The following is a 16673-nucleotide window of genomic DNA, read 5'->3' on the forward strand; positions in this document are numbered from 1 at the left end:
CACTGGGACACCTTGGCTGCAGAAAGGAGCTACCCACAGTGGGTCTCTGAGCTGTTCTACTGCTCTGTAAACTCCTCTTTGTTTTGCTCACTCTTCACTTGTCCACGTACCTCATTCTTCCTGGTCACAGGACAAGAACTTGGGACCTGCCAAATGGAGAGGCTAAAAGAGCTATAACACAAACAAAGCTGAAACATACCCCTTGCTCACCATGTTGCAGGCAAAGAGAGGGCAAGAAGAGCTGCAGCCCTTTGGGGACCCCAGACCTGGGAGCTCCCTGAGCCAGGGCTGTGACTCCCTTTTTGAGAACCTGCAGTTCCTGTCATCTCCAAGCTTCCAGGCGCCGCCGCATTTCCTGGTGACAGTTGAGGAAGCTGCTGGCAGTGCACCTGGTCTAGCTGCAGCATTGCAGAGAGCTGGTGCCTGAGCTGGCACCTGGAGCCACTACTGACTGTGCAGTGGGCCGACCCCACACTCAGTCACTCACGTACTTCTCGCTGCTTCACGCCTGGCTTGCCCTTGGCACGCATGGGATCCAGGCCAGTAGCGTGAGCCGAGAGCAGCCTGCCAGGCTTAGTAGGTGAAACTAGTTGAGTAGGCCCGGGCAAAAGTCAAGCAAAGGCGCCACTGTCCACAATTTCCAGCCAGAACAGTGACACCCCAAAAATCCCCTAACAGTAGATTATCACTTTTTTGGTAAAAGCTGCTGGAAAACATCTTGCCAAGATGCAATTCTAAGCAAAATGTTCGAGTCAACTTACAAACTCCAAGAAATATTCAATTTACAATGGAAATGCTAAGTTGATCATTAGATTTTGCTCTATGAATAAAGCATCCTGAGCAACACTATTTTTTAAAGCCCATAAACCACTTTGGTCTTAGTACTGCTAATCCCGTCTGTCAGTTTCTAACTTGCCAGAGCATAGCTTATAAAATGTTACTCTTAAAGCCAAGATGGAAGAAGCTCTTTAACAAAACATCCCATTCAGGGGATAAAAAAAATCTTAAACCTTGAAAGGAAAAGATTATTTAGTCTGCCCTCATCAGCATTCAGAGAAGAGAGGAGAGAATCTGAGAGTGACATGACTTGCCCAGTATTGCATGATGGCCACATGGCAAAGCTTCCTGCAAGGTCTAGAGGCCAGGTGGCCTGAGCGCAATCCAGTCTTCTTTCCACTTCCCCATGTTTTTAATCTCATTGAATTTGGCAGTTGTTTCCGCCTTTTTTTTTTTTTTTTTTTTGAGACGGAGTTTTGCTCTTGTCACCCAGGCTGGAGTGCAATGGTGCGATCTCGGCTCACAGCAACCTCCACCTCCAGGGTTCAAGCCATTCTCCTGCCTCAGCCTCCAGAGTAGCTAGGATTACAGGCATGTGGCCACCACGCCCAGCTAATTTTGTATTTTTAGTAGAGACCGGGTTTCTCTGTATTGCTCAGGCTGGTCTCAAACTCCGGACCTCAGGTGATCTGCCTTCCTTGGCCTCCCTAAGTGCTGGGATTACAGGCATGCGCCACTGCGCCAGGCCATATTAGCCTGTTTTTAAAGGTTCTGGGTAATATGTGTTACATCGCTACTTGAACAAAGGAGTGATGTAAGGTGGTAATATATAGCACTAGAAAATAAGTGGTATTACTGTAGGTGGCCTGGGATTTATACCTCATTACCAACTTGGTCTCATTTATTCATTTATTCAATCAATAAGAACTGCTCGACATACTCAGACCACAAATGAAGTCTCCATTCTTTTCATTGATTATGTAATAACAAAGAAACACAGATATGTCTTCTTGGTAGGAAAGATTCCAACATCTTCTTGAAGCTTTACTTGGAATTCCCAAAGAATTCTAAAATTGCGTACAGTCTAAAAGATAGGATCAATCAGGTTTCTACAGCCATGCCGAGTTAGAGATAAAACTTTACCAGACCACAGCTGCTACTGAGTCTCAATATTCTCTAAAGTTGAGATGGAAAAAAATGGTTGGACAGAGTCACACATAAAGAGGGGCACCCACTGATTCAGTTTCTGGAACTGAATACTATGGTCTTTAGAGAAGGATCCCACTCTCAATTACATACCTATCCTCAGGTACTCCAGGAATGTGTTTGCAAGGTTGAAGTTTTTATGTTCGAATGCACAGCACCTCCAAATGAGCCAGCCACACTCCAGGATGCCTGGCCATTTATGTATTCACATAATACATATTTACCCAGCATATGAGGCCAAATGGAAAAACTCGTAGATTTTTGTATCTTTCTTCATGCCTGGCTTCTGGTTGCTGGGGTCAGAGGCAAATATGGAGATGGGATATGAGTTAAATATTTGTAACTGGATTAAATGATGTAATTAACTATAAATTATATAATTATAAAGTAATAGAATAAAATAGCAACTGTCCAGTTCCCAATGGCATGAGAGAGTATAGAGCTCTTTCAAAGAAAAAAATAAACACACTGACATTAAATATTTATAATAAAGCTAATAAGGTTACAACTAATGGTCCTGGTTTCCATGTAAAAAATATAATTGAATGGGACCCCAGAATTAAAGGATGTGACCCAACCAAACTCACTTATAATTATAACTAGGAGATAAGCAAAATAAACCTTTTATTTAAAGAAAAACTCAACTTTGCCATCACTGCCTCCTGAAGATTTGAGCATAGTTCTACATTAAGGGAACAAATCCTGATACCACTCTCTTTCACTCACAAAGACAGAAGTAACAGAAGAAAAGAAGAAAAATAGTGTCATCTCCTGGATCCCTTCTTCCTGAAGGTTAACATGCAAGCTCATTGTTTAGCTAAGCACATTATGGAATCTTTGGATATGGAACGATGTGATGGTTAATTTTATACGTCAACATGACTGGACTACAGGGGGCCCAGATGTTTGGTTAAACACTATTTTGGGTGTGTCTGTGAGGGTGTTTCTGGATGAGATTAACATTTGAATCTGTAGACTGAGTAAACCAGATTGCCTTCACTAATGTGGGTGGCCCTCGTCCAATCCCCTGAAGGCCAGAAAAGAATAAAAGACCAAGTAGGAAAGAATTCTCTCTCTGCCTACGTTAGAGCTTCCTTCTTTTGAAGGAAGAAGACATCATCAATCTTCTTCCTTCAGACTGGAACTTACACCATCAACCCTCTCCTAGGTCTCCAGCTTGCCAACTGCAGATCTTGGGACTTCTTAGCCTCCATAGTTATATGAGCCTATTCCTTATTTTATATAATGAATTTAATATAAGATACATGTATTATATATATCTTATATTTTATATAAGATACATGTATTATATATATCTTATATTTTATATAAGATACATGTATTATATATATCTTATATTTTATATAAGATACATGTATCTTTTTTTTTTTTTTTTGAGATAGAGTCTCGCTCTGTCACCCAGGCTGGAGTGCAGTGGTGCAATCTCAGCTCACCACAACCTCTACCTCCCAGGTTCAAGTGATTCTCATGCCTCAGCCTCCTGTGTAGCTGGGACTATCAGCATGCAACACCATTCCTGGCTAATTTTTATAATTTTTGATAGACACAGGATTTCACCATGTTGGCCAGGCTGGTCTCAAGCTCCTGGCCTCAAGAGATCCACCTGCCTTGGATATATGTATCTTATTGGTTCTTTTTTTCTGGAAAACCCTGAGTAATATACACAACCAGACAGTTAGGGAAAGCAAAGTTACTCTCCATTTTAAAGAAGTGAGAGGAATTAGATTTCCAAGAAGGGGCTCGGAGAAAGGGGCTTTGGCTAAGAAGAAAGTGAGGAGTCCTGCATAAAAGGAGCTTACACCAGGAAAGAGGCTATATCTATGGAGAAATGTGGTGAATAAAAGTATCACATAGGTGAAAGGACTTGGAGGAGAGAGATATCTTGAGTTAACTGTTTGGTTTCTTGCCAGTGGGAGGAGGGACAGCCTGTGATTCAATTCCCTTTGTGACTCTAAACTTTCAGTGCCATCTGCTACTCACTCAGGTGTCCTGTGGAAGTGGTCATTGGGAGGAATAATAGAAAACATACTCTATTTCAGACCTATGCTGGCATTGCAACTACCAGGCCCAGCTCTTACAGGCACATCGGGAAAGACAGTCAGTCTTCCAGATCTGAGCTTCTAAACATTAGCCTACTGACATTTTGGACTGCATAGCTTTGTTGGGGAATCTGTGTGTTGTTGAATATTTAGCAGCAGCATGTTTGTTTGTCTTCTATACATTAGATGACAGTATCACCCCTCCATGTAGCAACAAAAAGTTCTCCAAACATTGCCAAATGTCCCTTGGGTGGAGGAAGAGAGTTCCACCTTCATTTCAGAACCTCTAGTCTAAAGTATATGTAGAAAGAGCTTTACAGAAGGGGAGATCTTACTTCGGGACAAACCTACCAGGGTCCAATCAATGGAAGGAAAAGCTAAAAATGCAAACTGGACCTCACTTTGAAGAGAAATATTTTCTTAGTCCCTCTTACATATAAATAGTCAAATTCTTTAAACTTCGCAAAAATTAGTAAAGGTTTCCCCAACAAATTTACAAATCACTACTGTATAGAACATACTGGGAGGAGAAATGAAGGTATTATTTTATTTATTTTATCTGACATCCTAGCATTCTCCAAAAGGTCAAACACAATAAAATCACTAACAATAAATAGTTAGATGATAGGAAGACAGGTAAATAAAATCCTTGGCTTGATTAATTATAATACTATTACTGGCAGGGGAAAGATTGGAGCAAATTAACCAAGTGGAAGGTGATCAGACTAGGTATTTGTATAGTTCACAGTAACAATAATATTGTTCAAATAATTTTTTTTCTGTAGTTTTACTTTGTCACCAAAAAGTAAAGAAGTTGGACTAGGCAAATACAGAAATTTCTTCTGTTTGATAGAGGCCTTTAGTACTACTCAGTCTGGATTGATGAAAAATGAAACATTTTCCTGAATATAGAAAAAGTACATTCCTGGAGAAAAAAATGTGTTTCCAACAATTCTACCAGCCCTTGAGAAATGAAGGGAATGCACAAGATAAAAAAGCCCATTTTTGCCTTGGGCTTGATGTTAAGAAACTTCTGCCAAAAACGAAAAGGACAGAACTGCAGAGGGTCAGGACGATAAAGATGTGAGCCATCTAGAAATTTACCACATCGACATAGTAATTCCTTTGTGCAGAAAAACTACATGAATTCTGTGATAATCATTTGTGAAAGCAAGAAAAATATGTTGTCTTTCAGAGAAGAGTGAAAGGCTTTCAGCTCAGCATCATAAAAGTCACTATTAGAAAAGGGAAAAATACAAATCCCAAAGCAACTATTAAAACACCACCAATAACAAATAATGGTTCCTCCATAAATTTATTTTGATGATTATACCTTGTGTTCTATCTTACAACAAACTGTCAGCAGCAAGACCTGTAGACAGATGTAAGTTTAAACTGTTTAACTCCACCTAAGAGTGAAATTAGGCCACAGTTTCTGTCTTCAATGAAACTCCAATGAAACGGATGCACATCCCTCCTCTGTGATGTCATGGTTCTCTTCTCATCAGAGAATAATCTCAAATTCCTCTGCAACGCCCCTTGATTCTACAACTTTGGATGGAATTTTACACATCAAAATCACACAAGTGTGTTTACCTTCTCATAAGAAATCATTGTATAATTCTCAGGGGCCCTTCCCTGCCCCTGAAATAAGATAGCCTCCCTCTTCTCATTTGTATAGGTTCAGGATGGCTGAAGAGGCCCCACACAGTTTACAGAAAGGAAGCCAGTTGATGCTCTAAATGGAAAGTACATCACAATAATAAATCTGCAAACAAACCATAAAATTAGAAGATGGTGAATAACTTAATGGGATCCACAGGCAGAAGAGAACTTCCCATTAAAAGAGAGAGAGAGAGAGTGCTTCTCTGGGGTTTCCCATCTCTCTGGGAAGTAGTATGTGGCAGGTGTTGTCTTCATTCCACTGACAGCAATGAATGAGAGGTCAAGAGTCAATGGGTTTGTTTGAATCTGAGCTCTCTGGCTTCTAGGTTACTGCCACTCAGCCAGGACCTCTGTCCATTTGCCTGTGCTGTTGCCTCCCCATTGGCATTGGTCAAAAGAATATTCTGTGCCCCTTTCCAAGAACTGCAGTCAGACATCAGTGGTCTAAGAGATATTCAGAGTTCTGGTCAGGTGAACTAGTTTCTTGTTCCAAGTCAGGGGGCATTCCCATGCTACAATTGCCAAGACTCAGGAGAGGAGAGAGTGTTGGTCTAACCTACCCTCTTCTGAATGTGTATTCTTTGGTCATAAAGAGAGGGGGAGGGATCAAGAAAGATACAGTAAGAAAGAAATGTTAAAAATAATGACAAACATCTTATGAGACTTACAGTCTACAGCAATCTTTTGCATGCATGTTTTCATTTTCCATGCCAGCACCATTTTTTTAAAGATGTACTGTTTTTACACAGGAAAAAATTTAAGACTCAGAGGGGCTAAGAGGTTTATCCAGGTTGAGTGGAAAAACAAATAAAATATCAGAATTCCAAATCCTTGTTTTTTCTTGTTTCCTAGTACACAGGGACTTACAGATTTTGTTTAGAGATTAATATTTTTGTAGGGTTTTCATTAGTCAGTTTTCTTAGGTGGACAGATAACCATTTTGCTGGATCCTATATCAATTCAGCCCTTTTCCTAACCAATTTCATTCTTTGATTAGAGAAATGAAACAATTGACTGTCCCTCTTCTCTTCCCTCTGTCCTTGCTAGTGAGCCCTGACAAAGCAGGTAGGTGTGAAGTATTGATGAAGATGTAGGAGGTGTGTTGGCTCCTGTGCCCTAAGGAAACATGAATAAATGCAAGGATCACTTTCAACTGGTTGGCTTTGATTTGAGATCCCTGTCTCTAGAGCTGGATTTCTCTTACTTATGTATCAATCATGCCCTAAATGGCCTACTTTGTCCCCAAAGTCTTCACTGACTGAGCTGTCCATCTCATGTCACAATTTCTCTATAATTATGTGATTTCTATATATCTTACCCACCCAACCATGGACACAATGTTATACCTTGGATACAAATCTTTCTATGACTGGGTCTGTGATGTTTACAATGTGTGCCCTGATAACCACCTGCCTACCTGAACTTCTGTTGATTACCAGTTATCAGCTCATTGGTCAATTATCTTGTTAAATAATAAAAGAAATTGCTACCATTTTTGAGCACATGAGTGTCTTGTACTGTGCTAAGCACTTTAGCTGAGTTATCTTATTTGTTTCTTAAAATATCCCTGTAAGGACCATGTATCTGAATCTCTGGATCTTGAATGTCTTTTACCCTTGGATTAGGAATGGGCGAATGAAAGAGTCATTTGTGAAAAAAAAAAAAAATCTGTCAGACACAGATACCACTGATTCCACTTAAATGTGGGCCAGCAGGATATGTCTTCAAATATGTAAAAGCAAAGAGATATGTGTTCAAAATAACTTGGCAGGAATATTTTACCTAATGGAAAATGAAGGTCTATGTGTTTTAAATCCTTATAATGCATGTATAAAAACCATAAATCCTTAAATTGCCAACTAAATAAATGCTTCGTAGTGACTTGCCCCTTAATCATCCAGGAAAATTAGATAAGAACTAAGAAGTTATAAGAGCTCTTCCTTTGGGACATATTGTTTCACTTTGGCAAAGTGATGTGGGGTTGTGAGGAGGAAAAACAAAGTGAGTTTTCTCTATTTAGGCAAACATGAAAGTAAAAACTATCACCAGTGATTTTTGAGACAATTGAAGCCTCTATATTGAAATGCATTGGGAGTTTGTTATGCTATTAGAAAAACATACAGTCCATTTACTATTATTTAACCACATTAATCATTATGATGAAATATGTTGTGAGCTAATTCATGAATTTCATACTTAGACGATTACATTGCTGCATAGGGTAATGATTTTAAACAGTGACAGGTAAACTTTTTCCATTTTGGCAAAAATGAGTAAGTACAGATTTTCCTCTGCGGGGATCACAGATTCTTGACACACCCAAACTTCTATAGACATATACCAGTAATGTGAAAATGGAATCCATCCACTATTACTTTAATGTTAACCTTCAGCTTAAAAAAAATCTTCTACAAGGGTTTGACATCATTGCCTTGACAATTATAAATTAAGCAGGGGCAGAATTCTGCCTACTCTAGGGAATCTAAATTCTCAGAAATTTCACTATCCAAGCTTATGATCTCTCCAAACAATCAAATGTCAGTTTTGAAGGTCATTCCTTTTACAGATGTCTGCTCACAACAGACAACAATGGGTATGGTGTTAATGGCTCAATGGCTCAATCAGGGTAGGGACTATATTTAATTGCACATCACTGCACCCTACTCTCTAACGCAGTAGCTGGCACGTAATAAAAGCTCCATACGTAATGACTATTCCAGGTCCTAATATCTGACACTAATTGCCTGTGTGATTTTGGGATAGTCATTTAATACATTAAGGGATTTGAACTTAAAGGGCACCAAGATCTTTTCCAGCTCTGATATTTTACTAGTCATTGACTGAAGTCCCTGGGTGTTCACCAGTTTACTATAATGACTACAGAGAAAAACAGTGTTCCTCCCAAAAACACTTAAAATGAAATAATCCCTATCTCCTTCATTCAACCAATTCATGACTATTCCTCACACAATCTATCATTTGCCAGAGGAAAAGCCATTGCTCATCTTTTATAAAAAGTGTTCTCAAAATCCAACCCATAATGGAACTAACAGTTTCTTGTTCAGCATAGGAAACATATTAACCTGATTTGATTCTGTTCCCATTTTGGTTCTCAGAATTTCAGTCTCCTTTGGAACCTTTATTATTGCCATTTAATTAAACCAAGTCCTTCCATACCTTTTAATTTGTTTTTTTTAAAAAAAAAACCCTCTCTTTTCTCAACCACTAGGAGGCAGTGTTTCAGTAGGTCTAAGCTAAACAAAGACTGATCAGCCCAGAACGCTGAAGTGGAATTTGACTCCTCAAATCTGAAAGTTTCCCTTAGACTTTGCTTCTTCAAGAAGTAGGGGAAATAACATCTTTCTCACCAAGAAATAACCAACACATATATTTTCACCATTAAATCACTAATAATCCTAAAAGATATATGCAAACTCTTGTTGGAATAATTTTTTTAAAAGTCTCTGCAGTTTATAATGCTATTATTTGGGGTGTTCTTAATGTTTAATTTACCATTTACCCATTCAAAACAATTCATCATGGCATTAATCACTTCTCTATTATCATCAAATATTGAATGACACATCTGTATTTTAAAGAATGTAACAAGTACTTAAAGGACAAATCCCTTTAATTCTATAGAAAGTGCTTTAATTTTTAAGTGGAGGGTAGTAAGTTTTTAAGAAGGTCCTAAGATAGGAAAATGGGCAAGGAAAGAGCAGAGCATGTTCTTTAGTGCTAGGCCTATTTTATAGATTTATTGAAATCTCAAAGCCACTCCATGAAGTAAATATTATTATTCCTATTTACAAGACAGAAAACTAAAGCCAAACTTCATTTAAAGTCAAATAATTAAGTGCCCAGGATTTGAATTAAGGCCTGTCTGATTCACCAATCTACTACACTAAGTTGTCTTGCAAATAAAAACAACAACAGTAACAATAACAATAAGTGAACTGTAAAGCAACCCAAAATTTGGCACAACAGTCTCTCAATTCAGTGCTCTAATCTTGATCGCAGTCTGGAAATTCATCATTAACACAAAGTCACTACTTGGAAACAGAGCCAGCCACTGATTGTACTTAGGCTTTGTAAGAACAACACTCACTGCATATTCTCTGAGAATGTGTTTTTTAAAATTTGCATTGTTTTTATTATTAGGGACTTATTTAATAATAGCCTTCCTAAGCCTCCTTTCCTTGATTTGAAAGGCCATCACCATTGCAACCCTAAATTATTCTTTCCGAATGGTAAGAAAATCATGAAAACTCTTGTTGTACCTCTGCCCAAAGCCTATGCCCCAGGAAGAGAATTTTAAAAGTAATTAGTGTAACAGCTCTCACCACAGGCTTTAGGCCCCCTGTCTTAAGCCTCACAGTTAACAAACTTGAATATGTGCAGGCTTGTGAGTTTTATTTTTATCAATTCCAGTTTAATATTTTACTGACCATCACCTATGCCTAGGTTTTCACAATAGCAAGTAAAATGGCTGAATCTTTGCACACTCATAGCATTCTTCTTTTCAAACTATAGAAACTAAGGTAAGGGATGTGTACAAAGAGACATGATTAAAACCATCCTTGCCACTGGACTTCTTGCAACAAATCAAACAAATTTTAAAAGTAATACAATTAACTGCCAAGATATTTCTCAAATATTCAAATGGAGGAGCAGTTTACCTTAACCTCAATTACCTTAATAGAATAGAATTAAGTGGTAGAATTCTTAGAAAGTATCTGTTAAGTGCTTAACAGGTTCTTGTAGAATAATAATAGAGTTAGCTATTGCTCTAGTTGTCTCTGCACAGTTTTTGTGTGCTAAGATGGGTAGAGAAAAATTATCAGTGCTTACTGAAAAATAGGAGCTCTAAAAATGTGGAAAGAGATGGTGAGCCCGCAATTAGATCAAGAAAATAACTGAAGTACATCTGGAGTGTTGGTGCATTTCTTCTCAGAGTAATAATAAAACATCCAACAGACCTCTTAACAACACAGGACATCACCATCATCACAGTGTAATCTTAAGGAAGAAAACATACATGCAAAGCTCCCAGTCCACAGAGGAAGGGATTGCGGGAAAGAGAAATAAAGGAAATGGGGGTAGAGTAAACTCAGCCCTGCTGTGAAACCCTTTCCACTCAGTAGGTGAGGGATCATTTGTAATCACATCCTCTTTGATTTGGACAGTTTCCAGTGACAATTTAGAGAGGAGCCCCTAGGCCTGAGGGAGAGGCATTGGAGAAAAAAAAAAAAAAGGGAAACACAAATAGCTTTCTGCAGGAAATACAAATACACACACACACCCCATTTCATGGAATGGTGATCATGTTGCACATATTGATTTCAGAAAATGTAAAATGTGGAGCAGTGTCTTAAGGTAAAGGAAATAAAGTTAAAGTACAGTGCACACTTCTTTTTCAGGCACTTCCCATACAGCCTTTTCCCACCTCCCTTGGCTGTTATAATAAGAGCACCAAAATAAAAAGATTACCGTCGACTGCCAAATCACTGCGGCCCCCAGTTGAGGACAATGAAAACCCTAGACTAATATCTATGGTGAATCTCTGGAGTCATATGGTAGACTACCAGTTTTCAGGAGCTTAAATAGTCAATAAAAATGCCTATGACTTTTTTTTTTTTCTTTACAGGATAGTTCATTCTCATTATGCAAGATCATCCTAAGCGACTGCCAAATTAAATAGTCACCATAGTGCTTCCAATTTAAAAGCCAGAAAACATTTGCATTCTGATAAAATGGCTTCCATCGGATGAAGATCCTTTGACACCCACAGTCCTCTAGCATTTTAAAGGCTGTTTGCTGAGAACCTTCTCTGACTTTGGAGCTCCGCTGTTTGCACTCTGTTAACAGTCTAGCGACTGGTCACGGCATAATTAGCCATTTGTTTCTTCAGCTAAGGGGCCAGTGGTGAATGTGGCTTCTAAGCCAAGAGCAGGGCCCCACCCTGAGCAAATCTGGCCTTAAAAACAGGCCTTCGAAAACCTACTTCTCAGTTGCCAAATACTCTAACGTAAACACTGCCCCCTTTTTGAAAGCAGGTTGGATCAGAACTAGATCAGACTATTATTGCTTTTGCCTTCAGTTCTAATCTTTCAATGAACAATAGGGGGAAAAAAAAGGCCCAGGCCAGAACGTATTGCCTGACCAGCCTGTCAGAAACTGATGTCATTACAGAGCTGATACAATAAGAGAAGATTAGACTCAAAGGTCCTTGGATATATATTTACTTATGTAGATAAACATTTTTATACTATATACATATTCACTTTCATGTAAATAAACATTTATATGTATGCATATATCTGAGAGAGACTTTAAAGAAAAATGTGAAAAACTATTTTAAGTGTTATCTAAAAAAAAACTAAATCAAACACTATTTCATCAAAAGAAATTTTTAAAAGTGTTGTTTGTAAGCATTTGGAAAGGAAAGAAATAAGCCTTTATTGTGACCAAATTATCTTTTTTATCCCCTCCATTTCTAATTTTATTTATTTACTAAACACATACAGCACTAACTATTCGCCAGGTACTATTCTAAGCACTCTGTAAATAATAACTTGTTTAATCATATAACGACCCTATGAAATATGTGCTATTATTATCCCTACCTGACAGATGAGGACACTGAGTAGAGAGAGGTCAAGTCACTTGCCGAGGGTCACACAGCTACCAGCGGTCACTGGAATTTGAGCCAGGCATCCCATCTGTGAAATCTGTGTTCTTCACTTTGCTTCCTCCCTAAGTGAAAATTAATCTCATTTTAAAATCTTCACAGATGAGGAACTTAAGTTACATGTTTATATAACTAATCTATTTAACTCATGCCAAATCTGAACAAAAATATGGAAATAATTTATGCCAACTAAGGACAATAGCACTAATAAGATATTTTCATACACATTCATGTCTTATAAAATTAACACCCTGGCTGGGTGCAGTGGCTCACGCCTGTAATCTCAGCACTTTGGGAGGCAGATCACGAGGTCAGGAGATCGAGACCATCCTGGCTAACACAGTGAAACCCCATCTCTACTAAAAATACAAAAAATTAGTCGGGCATGGTGGCACACACCTGTAATTCCAGCTACTCGGGAGGCTGAGGCAGGAGAATGGCGTGAACACAGGAGGCAGAGCTTATAGTGAGCCAAGATCGCACCATTGCACTCCAGCCTGGGCGACAAAGCAAGACTCCATCTCAAAAAGTAAATAAATAAATAATAAAATAATAAAATAAAATTAACACCCTGGCCAGGCACGGTGACTCATGTCTATAATCCCAGCACTTTGGGAGCCAAAGTGGGAGGAGCACTTAAGGCCAGGAGTTCGAGGCCAGCCTGAGCAACATAGTGAGATACCATCTCTACAAAAAATTAAAAAATAAAAATTAGCCAGGCGTGGTAGCAGACCCCTAGAGTCCCAGCTACTTGGGAGGCTGAAGTGGGAGGATTGTTTGTGTCCAGGAGTTCAAGGCTGCAGTGAACTATCACTGCAACACTGTAGTCCAGCCTGGGTAACGGAGCAAGATTCTGTCTCTAAAAAGAAAAATGAAAGTGGAAATAAATAAATTAAATTAAATTAAAACCAGTTCTCTTCAATCTTCCTATACTCTCTTTAAAAAAAAAAAAATTCAATTTTTTATTTTTTTGAGATGGAGTCTCACTCTGTCACCCAGGCTGGAGTGCAATGGTATGATCTCGGCTCACTGCAACCTCTGCCTGCCGGGTTCAGGTGATTCTTCTGCCTCAGCCTCCCGAGTAGCTGGGATTACAGGGTCGCAGAACCACGCCCAGTTAATTTTTGTATTTTTAATGGAGATGGGGTTTCACCATGTTGGCCAGGCTGGTCTCGAACTTCTGACCTGAAGCGATCCGCCCACCTTGACCTCCCAAAGTGCTGGGATTACAGATGTGAGCCACCACACCCAGCCACAATCTTCCTATACTCTCTAACTTGCATTTCCTGCATATATGGTGAGCAACATAGCTCTCTGCATGCATCACTAGATGGTCCTCCAGACCTCTCTGTTCAACAGTTAGTACAGTTGAGTCACTTGGTACCTCATTCCCAACTAAGATTTACAAAGCATATTTAAAAGAGGAAAATCACACATTGGTTACCAGTTCATTGTAAAATGGTGCAAAAATTAGATTGATAATAAAATGTTTTATTAGGCACATCCTTTTCATATCTGCTATATTATAACTTGTCTTGATTTTAAATGAAAAGGCCCTTCTAGAAGCATCTATCTAAAGTCTATATAGGTTATGTTCATACTGTTATAAAATTATAAAGTCTAGACATTAGAGTTTGCTGGGCTTTGACTTTAAACTATTAAATAAGAAAAAAGATGATCTTGGCAAGGAAACAATTAGATAATATTCTCGATTTTCACAATATTGATTTGTGTGTGTTGTAGAATTTCTGGAAGGAAGTTAAAACAACAATGACTAAATCTTGCTTGATGATTACAGTACTTAATTTATATTTATTAATGGCAATAGTAATAATGGACCTTATTTTAATGTCTTCAATCTGTCCCCATCTCTCAAACCATACTACCACCACCATAGCTCAGGGTTTAACACTTCTGTCTAATCTTATCTCCTCCCCTATTTAAATTATGACTGATAGATTGATCTTTCTGGAACACATATGTCACTTTCTGCTTAAAATATTTCTGCTGTTCTCTAGTCTCTTGATGACCAAATTATAACTTCTTAGAGGAGTATTTGGGATTTCTACTACTTTATTACTACCATAGCCATGTTTCAACCTCTTACATTTTGCAAAAGCATTCTTTCACATATGTGCTTTCCCATATGTTATTCCCCGACTTGAGACATCATACCCATATCCTATCCTCACCCAATCTGGGCAATTTCATCATTCTTCAAATACCATCTCTCGTATACGCCAAAGACTTTTTCTGATCGCTCTCCTTGTCTGACTTAGACGGCTCTCTGAAAGGTTATAATAGCACCATGTTCTTACCTCTATAATTCAGTCAATTACTTATCCTTTTGGAGAACATTAAAGACCTACATTACATGCTCAAGTTTCTATGCACTCCAGTAAATGTGAACTTTTTGAGGGAAGACACATTTTAAAGCTTTTTTCTTTCAATACCTCACAACTAGCATGGTGCCTGGCACAGTGATCAATAAATGCTGAATAAATGGCCAAATTTCAAGAAATCACATGTACATAAGAAAATGTTATGCAACCAAGAAAATCACTGAATTGTGTATAATCTACTAGTCAAGGTTCTTTGGTAGAACAATGGCAGTCTTATGTATAGCCCTCTCAGGCTTTTGGTATCAATAAGAAGAATATACATACACAGCAATAAGATAGTCCTGTGTGATGTTAATATTCACAGGTAACTTGCATAAATAAAAGTGCAAATGTGTGTGCATTCAAAACTACATTAGCAACATCCAAATACATTGTTACAAATCTTTTCAAAATATTTAGTAATTTTTTCCAGAAGTTCCATCCTCTTTTGCATTAGATGTTTAAATACCCTCCAGTAGATTATCTTTTTTTAAAACAACTTTTAATTAAAAAGTGAGGATAATTAGGCTGGGCACGGTGGCTCATGCCTGTCATCCCAGCACTTTGGGAGGCCAACGTGGACAAATCACGAGGTCAGGAGATAAAGGCTATCCTGGCTAACACAGTGAAACCCCATATCTACTAAAAATACAAAAAATTAGCCGGGCATGGTGGTGGGCACCTGCAGTCCCAGCTACTTGGGAGGCTGAGGCAGGAGAATGGTGTGAACCTGGGAGGCGGAGCTTGCAGTGAGCCGAGATTGTGCCACTGCATTCCAGCGTGGGTGACAGAGCAAGACTGTCCCCCCCACCAAAAAAAAAAAAAAAAAAAGAAGTGAGGTTAATTAATAATTCCAAAGATTACTATCTTTTAGAATCGTGCAAAGATGTCCGTAAAGGTTCCTAGCAGTAAATTAAGTAGAGTTATCATTTTTAAAGATGACGGAGTTAAGCATATCCTACTATTTGTAATTAAAATTTGTCTGGGTGTGTGTTTGTTTATTCTCTGTTGTCCACATTAGATTGTAAGCTGCCAAAAAAAGTACCCGAATTTCTTATTATAATCCGTTAGCACAAAGCAAATATGAAAGAAGTGTTTTAAAATCTTCCTTTCAACTTCAACTTCTGAAGGAGATGCTTAATTCATGGAAGAACAACATATGCTCATATAACATCAAAACCACCTGATAAATTCACATATTTGAAGAATCAGAAATCTGCAGAAGCATCCAAAGAGAGAAGAACCATTCAAAAGTGACTTGATGATCTTTAGCTCTCCTTGAAAGCATTTGCTGATCCTGGAAGGCACTGTACGTTAGAAATCTGGACTTGACCCAGGAAGCATCCTACTGGAGGACAGAGTAACAAGGAGAACTTCAGAGAGTTGCATAGAACTGAAGGGCCAAAATTGTAGAATTAAAGGACGTTAACCACAGACTCTGTGTCCCTCTTAGGACTCTGCCATGTTTGGAAGTTATAGGGTCAGGATACCAGAAAGCTAAGCCAATTGCCTCTCAGAGACAGAGTAGAAATTATTATGACCACTCAGAGCTAAGAAGAAAAACACCTTCTAGGCTCCCAATTAGAAAGCACTGTAAGGCCATGCTTTAATCAGAATTAGACTGCTTATTACTAAAATTGCAACTAGCCTCTCCCCACCTCAGTTTATAATTGGATCCCATTCCACCCCACATGCATATACACAACTGTCTATTTATCCAGCAGAGGAAAGAGCAAATTTTGTGTGGTGAAAGAAAACAACTAAAAATGTTAGCATTCAATCATTTTTAAGAAAATAAACAGGACTATATGATTGACATCCAAACACACACACACACACACACACACACACACACACACACACACACAAGCATATCCACAGATGAACCACACA

General features: G+C 38.5%; 1 long non-coding RNA gene across 1 annotated transcript in view; it reads right to left on the reverse strand.

Annotated features, from left to right (window-relative positions):
- LOC139355759 (uncharacterized) overlaps window positions 1–16673 on the reverse strand; it is a 139918-nt gene that overhangs the window by 91985 nt on the left and 31260 nt on the right. The window contains exon 2 of the long non-coding RNA XR_011606779.1: window positions 12335–12464. This is a non-coding gene — a long non-coding RNA (uncharacterized lncRNA). The remainder of the gene's footprint in view (window positions 1–12334; window positions 12465–16673) is intronic.

The sequence above is a fragment of the Macaca nemestrina genome, chromosome 8 (genome assembly GCF_043159975.1).
Source record: "Macaca nemestrina isolate mMacNem1 chromosome 8, mMacNem.hap1, whole genome shotgun sequence".
Taxonomy (NCBI): domain Eukaryota; kingdom Metazoa; phylum Chordata; class Mammalia; order Primates; family Cercopithecidae; genus Macaca; species Macaca nemestrina.